The 15,139-nt window shown below is 42.8% G+C and overlaps 1 pseudogene; it reads right to left on the minus strand.

Annotated features, from left to right (window-relative positions):
* Window positions 1-414: 414 nt before the first annotated feature.
* LOC126065096 (elongation factor 1-alpha 1-like) lies at window positions 415-7,238 on the minus strand (annotated as a pseudogene).
* Window positions 7,239-15,139: the final 7,901 nt, after the last annotated feature.

The raw sequence follows: 15,139 nt of genomic DNA on the forward strand, positions 1-15,139 counted from the left end.
TTAGAAACCCTTGTGGGACAGCTCTACCCTGTCCTATAGGGTCGCTGTGAGTCAGAAGTGACTCGATGAAAATGGGTATATTTATGTATTTTAACTTCACTACACACAATCACACACAACAAAAGGTTTATGAAACAATACTTACCCTATGTGTAAATATACTGTTTTTTTTTTTTTTCTCATTAAACATTGTTTTAATGGGTCTCAAAATTCTGTGCCAGATTTTTGGTCAAGTTGTTTCCATTTAAAAAGTACTGATTTTAAAAACTAATAACTTAAAACTGCCACACAAAAAATGAAACAAATGGTCCACCAAACATCCCTTTCCTTCCGAAGGTTTTAAGATGCCTTGTTATCATTAACCAGTCTTCTGCTATTAAACTTAAATGGCCAATTGAGACAAACAGTTCTGAGACTGTTCTTCCACCACTGATTAAGATTGGGGTGGCAGGTGTTATGGGTGACATTCATTTAGCCTTCTGAGCTTTCTGAGCAGACTTGGTGACCTTGTCAGCTCCAGCAGCATTTTTGTCCACTGCCTTGATGACACTCACAGCAACTGTCTCATATCACAAACAGCAAAATGACCCAGAGGAGGGTAGTCAGGGAAACTCTCAACATACAAGGGCTTGCCAGGAACCATGTCAATGATGGCAGCATCACCAGACTTCAAGAATTTGGGGCCATCTTCTAGTTTCTTACCAGAATGGTGATCAATCTTCTCTTTGAGCTCAGCAAACTTGCAAGCAATGTGAACTGTGTGACAATTCAGCACAGGTGCATAGCCAGCACTGATTTGGCCTGGGTGGTTCAGGATGATCACCTGAGCAGTGAAACCAGCTGCTTCCATTGGTGGTTCATTTTTGCTGTCACCAGCTACATTGCCACAACAAACATCTTTGGCAGAGACATTCTTGACATTGAAGCCTACATTGTCCCCAGGCAGAGCTTCGCTCAAAGCTTCATGGTGCATTTCAACAGACTTTACTTCAGTGGTGACATTGACTGGAGCAAAGGTGACCACCATGCCAGGCTTGAGAACACCAGTCTCCACTCTGCCCACAGGGACAGTGCCAATACTACCAATTTTGTAGACAGCCTGGAGGGACAGACACAGGGGCTTGTCAGTTGGATGAGTTGGTGCCAGGATGCAATCCAGAGCTTCAAGCAGCATGGTTCCACTGGTATTGCCATCCTTACAGGTGACTTTCCATCCCTTGAACCAAGGCATGTTAGCACTTGGCTCCCATGTGTTGTCCCCATTCCAACAGGAATTAGCACAAATGCTACTGTGTCAGGGTTGTAGCCAATTTTCTTAATATAGGTGCTGACTTCCCTAACGGTTTCCTTGTATTTCTTCTGGCTGTAGGGTGGCTCAGTGGAATCCATTTTGTTAACACCAACAATTAGTTGTTTCATACCCAGAGTGTGAGCCAGAAGGGTATGCTCATGGGTCTTCCCATTCTTGGAGACACCAGCTTCAAATTCACCAATGCCAGCAGCAACAATCAGGACAGCACAGTCAGCCTATGATGTTCCTGTGATCATGTTTTTGATGAAGTCTCTGTGTCCTGGGGCATCATGATGGTCACAAAATACTTGTGGGTCTCAAATTTCCACAGGGAGATATCAGTGGTGATGCCTCGCTCATGTTCAGCTTTCAGTTTATCCAAGACCCAAGCATAGTTGAAGGAGCCCTTTCCCATCTCAGCAGCTTCTTTCTCAAATTTTTTGATGGTTCTTTTGTCAATCCCACCACATTTGTAGATTAGGTGACCAGTAGTGGTGGACTTGCCTGAATCTACATGTGCAGTAACGACGATATTGATATGGTCTTTTTCTTTCCCATTTTGACTTAGGCTTTGCGATAGTTTTCACCAACACCTGTGTCCTGGCAGCAAAGCCGTTGCAAAGAAGCAGTTTTTTTATTATTCCATTTTTAATCTTTTATTTTGTCTTTTTAAGCTGCTGGCCACAACCCCCTAGAATTGATTTTGCAAAGACTCATAGTTTAAAAAATACTGATATAGATGGTCCAAGTTCAACGCCAGCACCTTTAGACAGGTTGCTGTCTATGGAGCTGTCCACAGTGCTGATTTCTGTTCTCTAAATCGACGTGGTCTGTAAGAAAAAGGATCCCTAAGACCTCTTGAATTAGCCACCAGAGGATATGTTTTTTCTTTCTTTCTTTCTTTTTTTTGGTGAAAAAATTTATATTTAGAATTAGCCAGCTGGACTCAGTTTAGATGATCCAAATTTTGTTGGCAATATTCAAAGCATCACCACCAGGAGCCAGTCAAACCTATACCTTCTCTCCATCAGGCCTGATTAGGGTGTTGACCTTGGCCACATCCATGCCATAGAGCTTCTTCACAGCCTGTTCCATCTGGTGTTTGTTGGCGTTGACATCCACAACAAACACAAGTGTGTTGTTATCTTCGATCTTCTTCACGGCCGAGTCAACAGTCGGAGAAACTTGATGATGGCATAGTGGTCAAGCTTATTTCTCCTGGGGGCTCTCTTCGAGAATATTTGGGCTGCCTTCAGAGCTGCGGTGTCTTGGGCCACTGGAAGACAGGTGACATGCGGATATTTTTGTGTGTGTGGCTGTGAATGCCATTCAGCACTGCCCTCTTGGCCTTCAAAGCCTTTGCTTTGGTTCAGTTCTGGGAGGAGCAGAGGCTTCCTTCTTCACTTTTGGTGCCATCTTCATGAAAAGAGGAGATACACTTTTACGCTCAGTTTCTCCTCTTTACCACCCTGCAAAATATTCTCCAGCTGTAGGGCTGGATGCATCAATGTGGAATTATGTGCAACAGCACTTGTTCATGGCCAGCCACTGTCCTGAGCACTTTGTGTATATTATCTCTTCCAATCTTTGTAATAACTCATGATGTTAGGCATCATTCTTATCCTCATTTTTCAGATAAACTGATGCTTAAAGAAATTTTATAACATGCTCAAAGAAATTTTAAAACAAAATAACATAGTAGCAGTTGAGTTGAGATTTAAATCCAGATCTCTCTAACTTTGAAATTTCTTAATAAAATGTTATTCTTAAGATGTGCATGTAGGGGGGCTGGATAATTTCTGATTAACTCCAGAGCATTATATTTACTTGTGCAGGAAAGTTCTTAGTTTCCTGCCCAAATAACAGTGCCCACTCCCAGGGCCCAAAGCTGCTGGCAGATTGTCACAGTGCACAACTGCACGTGATGCTCAGTGTGGGTGACTGGCCAGCACTGACAACTAAGTCTTGCTGACGCCAAAAGTACATTCCCCTGGACTCCAAGCACCCCACCATCTGGAGAAATGCTTTTCGTATGTTATGAGGGATTGCTAAGCACAGCAGGCCCTGCATAGCAACAAGATATACTTTCCACATGCCTGTATGCTGGCTTACAGAAAATCCAGTCAAAGAGAAAATGCAGCCAACTCAAGAGAGTAGGAAGAGAGCATTCATGTTCAAAAAGCATCTATATTTGCAGTCCACATAAATACGCTCTCTAGGTCAAAACAGAGAGTTTAGCATATCTGTGTAAATGGCCAATAATATACCAGTGCAACATTTTCCAAGGTCACCTAGGCATTGCAATAGTTTACAGTCCAGACAACGGACATGAACCAGATGACCCTCTGCTTTTTTCATAATAATGTGTTTGCTTCTTCTCATTCTTTATCTGACATTTATGGAGTACCTGGTCAGATGAACAAAGAAAAATAAAAGAAGGCTCATCTGCTGTTGATGCTGATGCAATCTCCTACCTTCCGGAACTACCTATCATGGGGATTTGTGCATTGCCCGAGGCAGCACCTATCTATTTCTGTTTCTCTCTTCTCCTGCAAACTCCTCCCTACTCACCCTAGGGACAAATATGAATTAATGTATGCATTGGAGACCAGCACATGGTGACATCAGGACTTTAAGGAAGCCAGTTTTCCCTGTGTAGAAACAATAGGCTCAGCTCCTCATAGTTCCTTGACTTCTAATCAAACGTACTACTTAGAGCCCCCTAAACAAGCATAGATTCAGAAGAGGGTGCTTCAAACAGGATTAAGGTGGGAAGCTATTCTGAACTCCACTTAAGTTGATTAATATTTCTTACCCTTTGTTATTCATCAATAAGTATTTTCTGCCCTCTCAGCCTGAATTCTCTTACTTACTATGCAGCATAATAATCTATACTCCTTTTGTTTTTTAAAATATTTTTGCCATCATCTTTATCATAGCTAATAAATAGTATTCACGTATTTTTGGTGTTTGATTGGTTGATACTCCATAAGATCAGGTATTGATATCTCCTTTGACTGTACCTAATAGGTGCTCAATACATGTCTGTTGAATCAATTAATTAAAAAATGATGTGGGAAAGTACACAAGTACTTGGTGCCAAGATGTTGAATAAAGCCCAGATCCATCTAGGAATCTTTCATTCTTTCTGCTTGGGATGGAAAGTTCTTGAGAGAAAATACTTACAACATGAAAATTTGACAGTAAACAAACATTAGCCAGTGGGCTGCTGCTGTCTTTTCTGATAATGCCCCTGCTGCTTGCCATGGAATGTGGAGTACTATGACGGTATAAGAGAGGTGAGAGAGCTGAACCCAAGAGAGGGTTGCTAAATATTATAGTGAGAGAAGTTTTTTGGGCCATTTGGAGAAAATGTATGTTTTTGTTTGGAAGATGACTATAGCCTTTTCCCCATTATCTGGCAAACATTGGTTATCAATAACATCTCCTAGAATTCCACAATTTAGACCTCTTTTCTCTACATTGTCTCAGGACCCCAAGGTGCCCCCAAGGTGATTAGAATTTTAGAGCTGGAAAGGACTTTTAATATCACCGAATCCAAATACTTTGTTTTATAATGAATCTTGGGCTAACTGAATTCACTCATTTATTCACTAATTCAGTATCTATGTATCAGAGATTTACTAGAAGCCGGGCACTAAGATCATGGTGTACTACAAGGCTACAGTGGTTAAAAAAAAAAAAAAAAGTTCTCCTACCTACACTCTTTAATCTTATATAGTTTACATTCTGGTGGAATGACACAAGTAAACCAGTCAATGAATAAATGAGCAAGATAATTTCGGATGATGGTAAATACTGTGACGAAGATAAAGTAAGGTGATGTGGCAGTGCCTGGGAGAAGGGATGAGCATGCTAATAAGTGAACATTACCTCCCCAAGGAATGATATTTGTGTTGGGATCTAAATGACAAGAAAGAACCAGCCTTGCAAAGTTCAGGGTGAAGAAATTTCTGGCTGTTTCTCTGGCAAATGCCACAGGTGGAAACGAGTTGTTATATTCAAGAACAGAAAGAAGGCCAGTGTAACTGGATCCCAGTGAAGGAGGATGAAGGTAGAGTGGATGTAAGGTGGGAGAGATGGGCAGGCGTCATATCATGTAGGGCTTTGCAGGTCATGGAAAGTGTTTTGGATTTCATTCACTGGGCAATGAGAAACCACTGGAAATCTCTAAGCAGGGGAGTAAAGTGATTCTATATTTATTTTTAAAGGACTACTCTAGCTGTCTATGGAAAATAGCCTATCTGGAGTAGTAAGGGAGAAGCAGTAAGTACAGGTTAGAAGCTGCTGCTATGATCCAAATGAGAGATAACGCCTCTACCATATAGTGAGTTAAGGGCAGAGCTAAGGGGGAAAAATTAGGTTTCTTCCAACAGAAATGGAATCAATACAGCCAGAAAATGTTAAAAGAGTAAAAAAAAAGAGTAGATATCATTTATTAAGTGCTTACAGTGTGCCAGGCCCTGTGCTAAGTACTTCATCTGCATAATATTTTTGTCTTTGTCCTAATTATCTGAAATAGGTTCTTCTATATTACAGAGGAGGAAACGGAAGCTTCAAGAATTTAAGTGTATTGTCCACAGATCACACAGATAACAAATGACAAAGTGGCAGAGTGGAGGTTAAAATCCAAACTAGTGTACTCCCAGAGCCCATAAGTCACAAAGATCAGTCTCATTACTTACAGTTAGGGACATTATAGCATAATGGTTTTGCAGGTGGGTGTTGGAGCCAGAAAGCCTGCATTCAATCCCAGCTCTCTTGCTTACTAACTCTGCGACATTGAGCATGTTGCTTCATTAATTTCCCAATGCCTCTGTTTCTTCCTATATAAACTCAGGATAATAATAATAGATTCTACTTCATAAGGATATTGAGTTAACAGAGGTAAAGTGCTTAGAACAGTGCTTGGTTCTATGCGCATAGTAAGTATTCAGCACATCTTAATTTTTATTTAGTCACACCACACGTGTGTGAGTCTCATTGTAGATTATAACCCAAGGAGGGCAGGGTCCTCTTCTTTGTAACCGAAATGTTTAGTGCAATGCAGAGGTTCAAGGGAGGTTTGTTGGAAGTTATAGACAAATATCTCACCCATTCTGACTCCAAAGGAGCCGGGAGAGGGTACCCCAAGTGATCCCTCCTTCTTGGCCAGAGTTTCCAAAGAATGGGCGTGTCCCTCCTAAGAGATCTACTCTAGCTAGGCAACAACTGAGGGTCAGCCATAGTCGCATTGTCAGAGCACGTGCTGGGTAAAGGAGCCATTTGAGAAAGGCAGCCCTGCTGAAATGTACTAAAAGTCAGACTTGAAAAAAAAAAAAAAAAAAAAAAACAGCAGTTGCTATTGAGCCGACCCTGACTCGTGGCAACTCCATGCATTTCAGAGTACAGCTGTGCTCCAGACTGTGTCCCATGTTTACGCCACAGTTTATAGAGTGATGGGTGCCAGTGCTGAGGTGCTGATTCTTCGGATCCGCAAGAAGGAAGGAAAAGTGGGAGGAGGGTTGCTGAACTAGGCCTAAGAAATGGTCTTGGACTAGGAAGGTAGAAGGTCCTCAGAGGTTCCTTTTTTTTTTAAGAGACAAAAGGCCGGCCAGCCTTCCCATTCCCTTGCCGCCTCTGGAGAGCTCTGAAACACAAGTTCGTTCTTTTTACGGGCTGTTCAGCGTCTGTGCTGTTACACGTCATGCTCAGCAGGGGGCAGTGTAGACAACACAACGTATTACCTACGAGTGAGGGGCTCTCTGCTTTTCACCCAAGGGTCTGGGGAAGAGTTTATTAATCTAAAACTGCACCTTTCCGAGCTGGTTCTGAATAGAATGCTCCACCTATTCACTTTTCTCCAGGATCCTATTCTTCCCTCTTTCCTCATCATCCTTGTTCTATTCTGCTCCCTTGTACCTGCTTCTCCATTCAATATCCCCATGCCTCAAATTTTATCTTTGTAAAGCATGCTCACACCTATTGCCTCCTTGAGTCCTTCCAAATATTCTGTGAGAGAGAATTGGATTAAATTACTGCCATTTGCAGATGAAAAAACAGAGACCTAGAGAAGTGGAAGATACAACCAGGTGCCTAGTCCCAAGCTCTCATGCTTTCTTCCAGTTTCCTAAAAGCATGTACTCAGCACACTTTCAGGATGTGAAAGCTGACAGCTGAGGCTCATATTGTTTATCACTGTAGGGAAGGCTATTATATCATCAGGCACCACACACACTTTGGAAAGGAATTAGAACAAAAGCTGCCAAAGCAATAAACGGAGAAAGGGTCTGTGCAGAGGCACAGGCTCTGGGGCGCTATTGCATCCATGAGGTACTCCATGGAAAGGGTGAAAAGTCAGAGGGCTAAGCCCTTTGGATACACACTTGAGACCAGGTGAGAATAGATCTTTCTTTGTGCTGTTTATGAAAAGAAGCCACCAGAATTCCTGGATCAAGACCTAGTTGTCTGGGCCGAGCAAGCCCAAGCTAACTAAGACTAGCTCCTTTGTGAGAAATAGGACAGTCGTGGGAGCAACCTGGTGTTGGTGGGTTTATTCCCTTTGCCACAACACAGAACTGGATTTAAATCCTGGCTGTGCCACTCATGGCTGTGGGACCATGAGCACACTGCTTCAACTCTTTAAGCCTCGGTGTCCTGTCCTATAACGGAGACTATAATAGTGTCTATCTCATTGTGCAGTTGTGACAAAGTCCAGCACATACTCTGCACTCAAACAGTATAGCTATTGCTATCAAACTAGGAGATTTGCAGTTTCCACAGCTGCTCGTTGTGGAGGGAGTCCCTGGGTGGTACCATGACTAATGTGCTTGGCTGCTAACCAAAAGGCTGGAAGTCCAAGCCCACCGAGAGGTGCCTCCAAAGAAAGGCCTGGCAATCTACGTTCAGAAAATCAGCCACTGAAAATCTTATGGAGCACAGTTCTACTTGGAGACACATGGGGTTACCATGACTCAGAATTGAATTGACAGCGACTGGTTTTTTTTCCCCCATTGTGGAAGACAGATAACACACCCTTTGCCGTGAGAATTTCTAATCCCTGCCCACTCTTAACTCTGGGCTGGTTGCTCTGGCCTATACAATGTGGCTGAAGTGATGGTGTGTTCATTTCAAGCCTTGGCATCAAAGGGCCTTGCTCTCTTCTGCTTGCTCTTGCTTACTCTTGCAACACCACAACTGTGTGAAAAAACTTCCAACACCACGTGAAAAAGCTCAGAGAGGCCTGCTGGAAGATGATAACCACGTGGAGCAGAGCCCAGTTGTCCTAGCGGACATTGTCCAAACCAGGCTACAGCCAATGGACCCCAAACATGTGAGAGAGCCCAGCTAAGAACAGAGAACAGCTCCATAGTTGACTTCAGGTACGTGAGTAACCCCAGCTGAGACAAGAACTGTTCAGCTGATGCCATGGGGAATAATTCTTATTGTTTAAGGCCACTTAGTTTTGGGGGAGTTTATTATGCAGCAATTGCTAACTGATATACTGCTTAAAGTTTTATATTAAGGCTAATTAAAGGAAGAGGGTGAGACTATTTGAGGGTTACTGACTATACAGCTGAATATTTAAGCCAGTGTGAAATTTTTGGAGTCTCATATTTAGTGATAGTACATGGTGGTTAAGGGTAAACACCAGAATAAAACAGACCTGGCTCCAAATCCCTGCTCCACCCTTACTAAATGTGTTCGTTTGGGTGGATTACTGAACCTCTCTATGCCTCAATTTCCTCTTCTGTAAAACGGAGAAAATAATAGCTGTTGGAGGGTTGTTGTGAGGATAAAATTAGATAATGTATGTAGAGTGTTTAGTACGGTGCCTGGCATATAGTGAGCTCTCAATTAAGCATTCTTTTTTTTTTCAATTGTGCTTTAGGTGAAAGTTCACAGCTCAAGTTAATGTCTCATACAAATATTTATACACATGTTGTTATGTGACCTGGTTGTAGTCCCTATAATGTGACAGAACATTCTGCCTTTCCTCCCCGTGTTTCCTGCATCCATTCAACCAGCTCCTATCCCTTTCTGCCTTCTCGTTCTGCCTCCAGACAGGAGCTGCCCATTTAGTTTTTTGTATCAACTTAAACTAAGAAGCACACTCTTCACAAGTATTATTTTATGTTTTATAGTCCAGTCTAACCTTTGTCTGAAGAGCTGGCTTCGGGAATGGTTTTAATTCTGGCTTAACAGAGGGTCTGGGAACCATGTCTTCTGGGGTTCTTCTAGTCTCAGTCAGACCATTAAGTCTGCTCTTTCTACCTGAATTTTAGCGCTGCACCCACTTTTCTCCTGCTCTGTCAGGGACTCTCTGTTGTGTTCCCTGTCAGGGCAGTGATTGGTTGTAGCCAGGCACCATCCAGTTCTTCTGGTCTCAGGCTGATGGAGTCTCTGATTTATGTAGCCCCTTTGTCTTCTGGGCTACTATTTTTCTTGTGTCTTTGGTATTCTTCATTCTCCTTCACTCCAGGTGGGTTGGGACAAATTGATGCATCTTAGATGGTCGCTTGCAGGCTTTTAAGACCCCAGATGCCACTCACCAAAGTAGGATGGAGAACATTTTCTTAATAAACTTTGATATGCCATTTGACCCAGATGTCCCCCAAAACCATGGTCCTCAGAGTCCAGCCCCTGCTACTATGTCCCTCGAAGTGTTTGGTTGTGTTCAGGAAACTTCTTAGCTTTTGGTTTAGTCCAGTTGTGCTGACTTCCCCTGTATTGTGTGTTGTCCTTCTCAATTAAGCGTTCTTGTTAATAATGATAAGTAAATCTCAAAAGGTCATCTCTACATACAACTGTGTTGTTGCTGCAGGTGCAATCGGTAATCCAGGACAGAATTTTGCAATTAATTCATCTAAAGCTTTGAAAACAGAAGAAATGCACGTATATTTTTTCCTTTTTTCTTCGATTAGAAAAGTAACACATACAGTACACCTTAACCCAAAATCTGTTCTAGGGCAGAAGTCCTGATTCAAAGAAAATTTGGATTGTGAGTTATGGCTTATAATTATGAATATTGAACTCTACTTCAGTGCATGGAGATAGACATTATTTTCTTAGGAAGGAAATGTGCACACTACGCTCAATTGTGAGGCAAGGGCATAGATCTCTCTCTGTTGCAAGTTGTAACAACTTACCTCATATTTTGTTGAACAAGGAAGGCAAGCAATTATCCACAATATCTAAGGTGGAAAAAAAATCATCTGACTATATAGCTCTGATGAAAAGGTTTAATTCAACAGGCAATCTCAAAAGGAAACCAGATTTAGATTCCATGTTCAGGTTGAAACTTCAATGATCAATTTCTTACCGGCTTTCAGATTGTATTCGTTAATGTTTATTCCTAATGGAGAAAGAAACTTGTCAGGAGGTGGGGGGAGTCAGGTTGGGAAATTCTTCCCAGTCTAGAGAACAATGCTATGTCAACTCCTTGTCCCTGAGCAGCGTTAGGATACATGAGCAGTCCTTGAATTTACTGACTCTCAGTTGATTTAATAATATATTTTTTAAAAACCTAAAAATAAACTTGACCTTTTTCGCCAAACACTGGTTCTTAGCTGGCTATCTATTTATTTATCTCTGTATCCATCCATCCTTCTTCGCCTTCTTCATCATCATCATCAATATCTATCAGAACTACCCCTGGTGGCGCAGTGGTTAAAGCACTCAGCTGCTAACTGAAAGGTCGGCAGTTCGAACCCTGTAGTGGCTCTGCAAGAGAAAGATGTAGCAGTCTGCTTCCGTAAAGATTACAGTCTTGGAAACCCTATGGGGCAGTTCTACTCTGTCCTGTAGGGTTGTTATTAGTCAGAATCAACTCTAAGGCAATGGGTTTGGTTTATGCATATCTATTTATCTACCAACCTACCTACCTATTCTGGTTATGCCATTGGAGTATGTGATATGAGCTACCAAACCAAATCAGTTTCCGTTGAGTCTATTCCAACTTATGGCAACCCCATGTGTGACAAGGCAGAACTGTGTTCCATAGGGTTTTCAACGGCTGTGATCTTTTGGAAGTAGATCACCAGGCCTTTCTCCCAATGCACCTCTGGGTGGATTTGAACTACCCGCCTTTCAGTTAGTAGCTGAGCACTTGACTGTTTGTGCCACCCAGTGACTCTAAGCTCAGCTACATAGCCCCAGAAAAATACACAGATGTGAATAACCACAAAATTTTACATATAATGTCAAGGGGTTCACAGTCCCTTGAGCTCATCAAGGAGTTCCATGGACCCAGATTACAAATCCTGTTTTAGACGAAGCGGCAAGTTTCCCAAATCCCATGGCTCAATGGTGGATCTTTAGAGCACTTTCTCACACAGATCAGATGTGGGCTTTTTATCCCTGCATAGGTCACTTGTGTGCATTCTTCTAGGGATCACAGTGAGTGAGCCAGAAAAACACTTGACCTTATCACAAAAACCTCATCTGTGAATTAACTGGCAGAGCCCACTGGACGGCCTAGTGGGCTTCTGAGGAAATCTGCAATCACACCACAGTTTCTGTGTCAGGCTGCCGCCATGACTCCACTCCTGGTAAGCCTGAGGTTCTTGGGTCCAACTTTCCTCCGGCCTCACTCCCTAACCACTGAGGGCAGTGGTGTGTCAAGGCCAGATTGGTGCAACTTGGAGTGGCAGACAGAGCTGGAGGGTACCCAGCATCCAGCACAAACCAGTTGCTTGTAATAAGTGACCTTCTAGAATGGTTGCTGTTTGGAACTTGTTAGGTACTGTCAAGTCACCACAGACTCATGGCAACCAAAATGTTGCCCGGTCCTGCACCATCTTCATGATCATTGATATGCTTGGAACCTACTGGTTGTTAAATAATATGAATATCACCCCTGGTTACAAGTGACAGAAACCTTCTAGAGCTAGAATAAATCTTTATTATAAGGCTACATGGTACCTCGCCAAACTCAGGGGAGGCTCTATAGCCAATGTCTCTTTCTCTCTCATTCTCCCCTCTTCCTTCCATGTCCACTACCTCTGAGTCTGCTTTATTCCTCTGTGTCTTGCTCACATCTTGTTCTCGCTACTCATCATTGAGCACAACAGAAGGTGGCTGCTCCATAGCTCCTTATTGCAAGTTTCTAGGAGAAGCCAACCAGGGTCTCTGGATTGCAATTCAGAATTCCTGGAGGAGAGACTCTAATTGGTCCAGTTTGGGGCAGGTGCCCATCACTGGTCCAGTCAGCTATGGCTTGGGGGTCACAGTCATGTGGTACAAGCATACTATTTACCCTGCACCTGTGAGTGATGGGGAGCGGGGAGAAGTTATCTGAGAAGGAAGGCTTCTGAAATTTTCCCCACCTCCTGTATTATCTTCTTCCCTTAAGTAAAAGCTGAACCTAGTGACTTAATTCTAATGACCAGAATATGCCAAAAGTGATGAGATGTCACTTCCAAAATTATGTTACAAAAGACTGTGACTTCTGTCTTGCACAGACTCTTTCTTTCTGGTTCTTCTTGTTTTCTTGCTCTGATAAAGCAAGCTTCCAAGCTGTGTCCTACATGAGCTGTGCCCTTCCAAGCTTGCTACTTGAGGTCCATGTAGCAAGGGGCTGAGGGTGGCCTCTGCCCAAGGGCCAGCAAGGACCTGACTCCTGCCCACAACCGCAGGAGTAAGCTTGGAAGAGCATCCTTCCCCAGCTGAATCTTGAGATGACTGCAGCCCTGGCTGACACCTTGGTTGCAGTCTTGTGAAGGACCTTGAAGCAGAAGCCCCAGCTAAGCCGTGCCCAGATATCTGACCCACAGACACTGTGAGATAATAACTGCTGTTTTCAGTCACTAAGTGTTACTCCATCATTCTTGAACTCTCACCCCAAAGCCATTAAATTTGTTATGCAGCAATAGATACCTAATACAGGTACCTCATGATTGGACAGGCTCTGGGGTCAGACGACCTGTGTCTTGCCCTTACTTCACTATCTACCAGCCATGTGGTCTTGTGCAAGTCATTGAACCTATTCAAGCCACATTCTTTTCTGTAATATAGAAAAAATGGTAATTATAAAGTTGTTGTGAGGACTAAATGGTATAATTGAGCCCAGTGCCTGCACTTAATCAGCACTCAGTAAAATGTAGCTGTTGCTACCGAGCTTTCACAGCTCTGCTAACCCTGTACCCTGGGTCATTGGTGCCTCAGTTTCTCCTTCAAAGAAGCCTGGTGAATTCAATGCCCCTTGCAGAGATTATATAGTGATGAACATAAACATGCCAAAATCTTCTTGAAGCAAATGACAATTACTGACTATTAAATATAGAGAATTATTTTCATTTTACTCATTTTGGTCGCAGTAAAAAATGATTTCCTATCATGGAGAAGTCATATAGAAACAGGATTAATGCTCTCAGATTCAAGATATCAAAAATGTTTGAATTGATAGAAGAGAATTCATTTTTACAGTTTCTTTCACACAAAGGCATCCAACAACCTTCTGTAGCCAATTATTTTGTGTGTGGAAATGCCAGGGCACTATGCAGGTGGCAATCCATCACAGAGACAGAACCCAAAGATGAAGGCACGGTATAATCATTGGCGCTTAAAAGTCTTCTGCTTTCTGAGGCCCAAACCTGTGGTGTCAAACTTTTGATGGGATTTGCTCATTAATTCCAAGCTCATATGCTCAGTTACTGTTTTCATTACTCATTGGGGAAGTTATTTTTTTCCACTGGGAGTGGGAGAAAGTCAGAGGTACAGATTGCCCACCCATCTTACCTGTATCTTTTCACTGCTCCATCCCAAGGCCACTGCTCAAGCTCAGATTTCCCACCTGCCTACTTCTGCCATCATTGTGCCTTTATTACAGGCACCAGGAGCTAAGCCTGCCTGCCCCTCTTCTCCATTCACTCACACTCCTAATCTCCTTCCTTCCTGGACCAGGCTGAGTGGCAGGCAGCTTCCTGAGCTTCCCCACCTTTGCTGCCTGAAGGTCAAGCACAACAGAAGTCCTTTCTGTTAAGGGTGACACTACTCCTTGCTGAGCAAACAAAAGGCAACAGAAAGAAAAAAGGAGAAGTGTGGTGGTCAAACATCCTGGGCAAGGCTTGCTGCTGCCCTGAGGCTGGGGTCTGCTGGGTCACCACATTTCATCTTCTCCCCCACCCCAACCCTGTCTCTATGGATGGTAGGGGGGAACTGCCAGTCTCCTCACAATTAAAAAAAAAAAAAAAATTTTTTTTTTGCTTCCAATGAACCGTTCTAAAAAATTACCAGTAAAAACCAAACAAGGAAAGAGGTTGTCTTTGTGCTATAATTTGAGAAGTGACCAAAAAGAGGAGAAACAGAAGATTTTGGTGTGACTTAGCTCCTACATCACCCTTTTCCCCAGAAGAGATACAAGGGGAAGGAAATGAGTTGAAAACCCTGGAGAATTCTCACCAATCTCCCCTGATTTGGATAGAAGCTGATGAACCTTTAAGTAGGGAATTGTTTTAGTTATCTAGTGCTGCTATAACAGAAATACTACAAGTGGGTGGCTTTAAAAAACAGAAACTTATTTTCTCACAGTTTAGGAGACTAGAAGTCCAAATTCAGGGTGCTGGCTCTGGGAGAAGACTTTCTCTCTCTGTCAGCTCTGGAGCAAGGTCCTTGCCTCTTTGTGCTTCGGTTCCTCTGCGACCTTCTTGTGGTGTGGCATCTATCTTCTCACATCTCTGCTTGCTTACTCAGTGGCTTGCTCTTTTTTATATCTCAAAAGAGATTGACTTAAGACATATCCTACACCAACACTGCCTCATTAATGTAACAAAGAAAACCTATTCCAAATAGGATTGTAGCCACAGGTATAAACCCCCCAAAATCAAACCCATTACCTTCAAGTTGATT

The sequence above is a fragment of the Elephas maximus genome, chromosome 21 (genome assembly GCF_024166365.1).
Source record: "Elephas maximus indicus isolate mEleMax1 chromosome 21, mEleMax1 primary haplotype, whole genome shotgun sequence".
Classification (NCBI taxonomy): Eukaryota; Metazoa; Chordata; class Mammalia; order Proboscidea; family Elephantidae; genus Elephas; species Elephas maximus.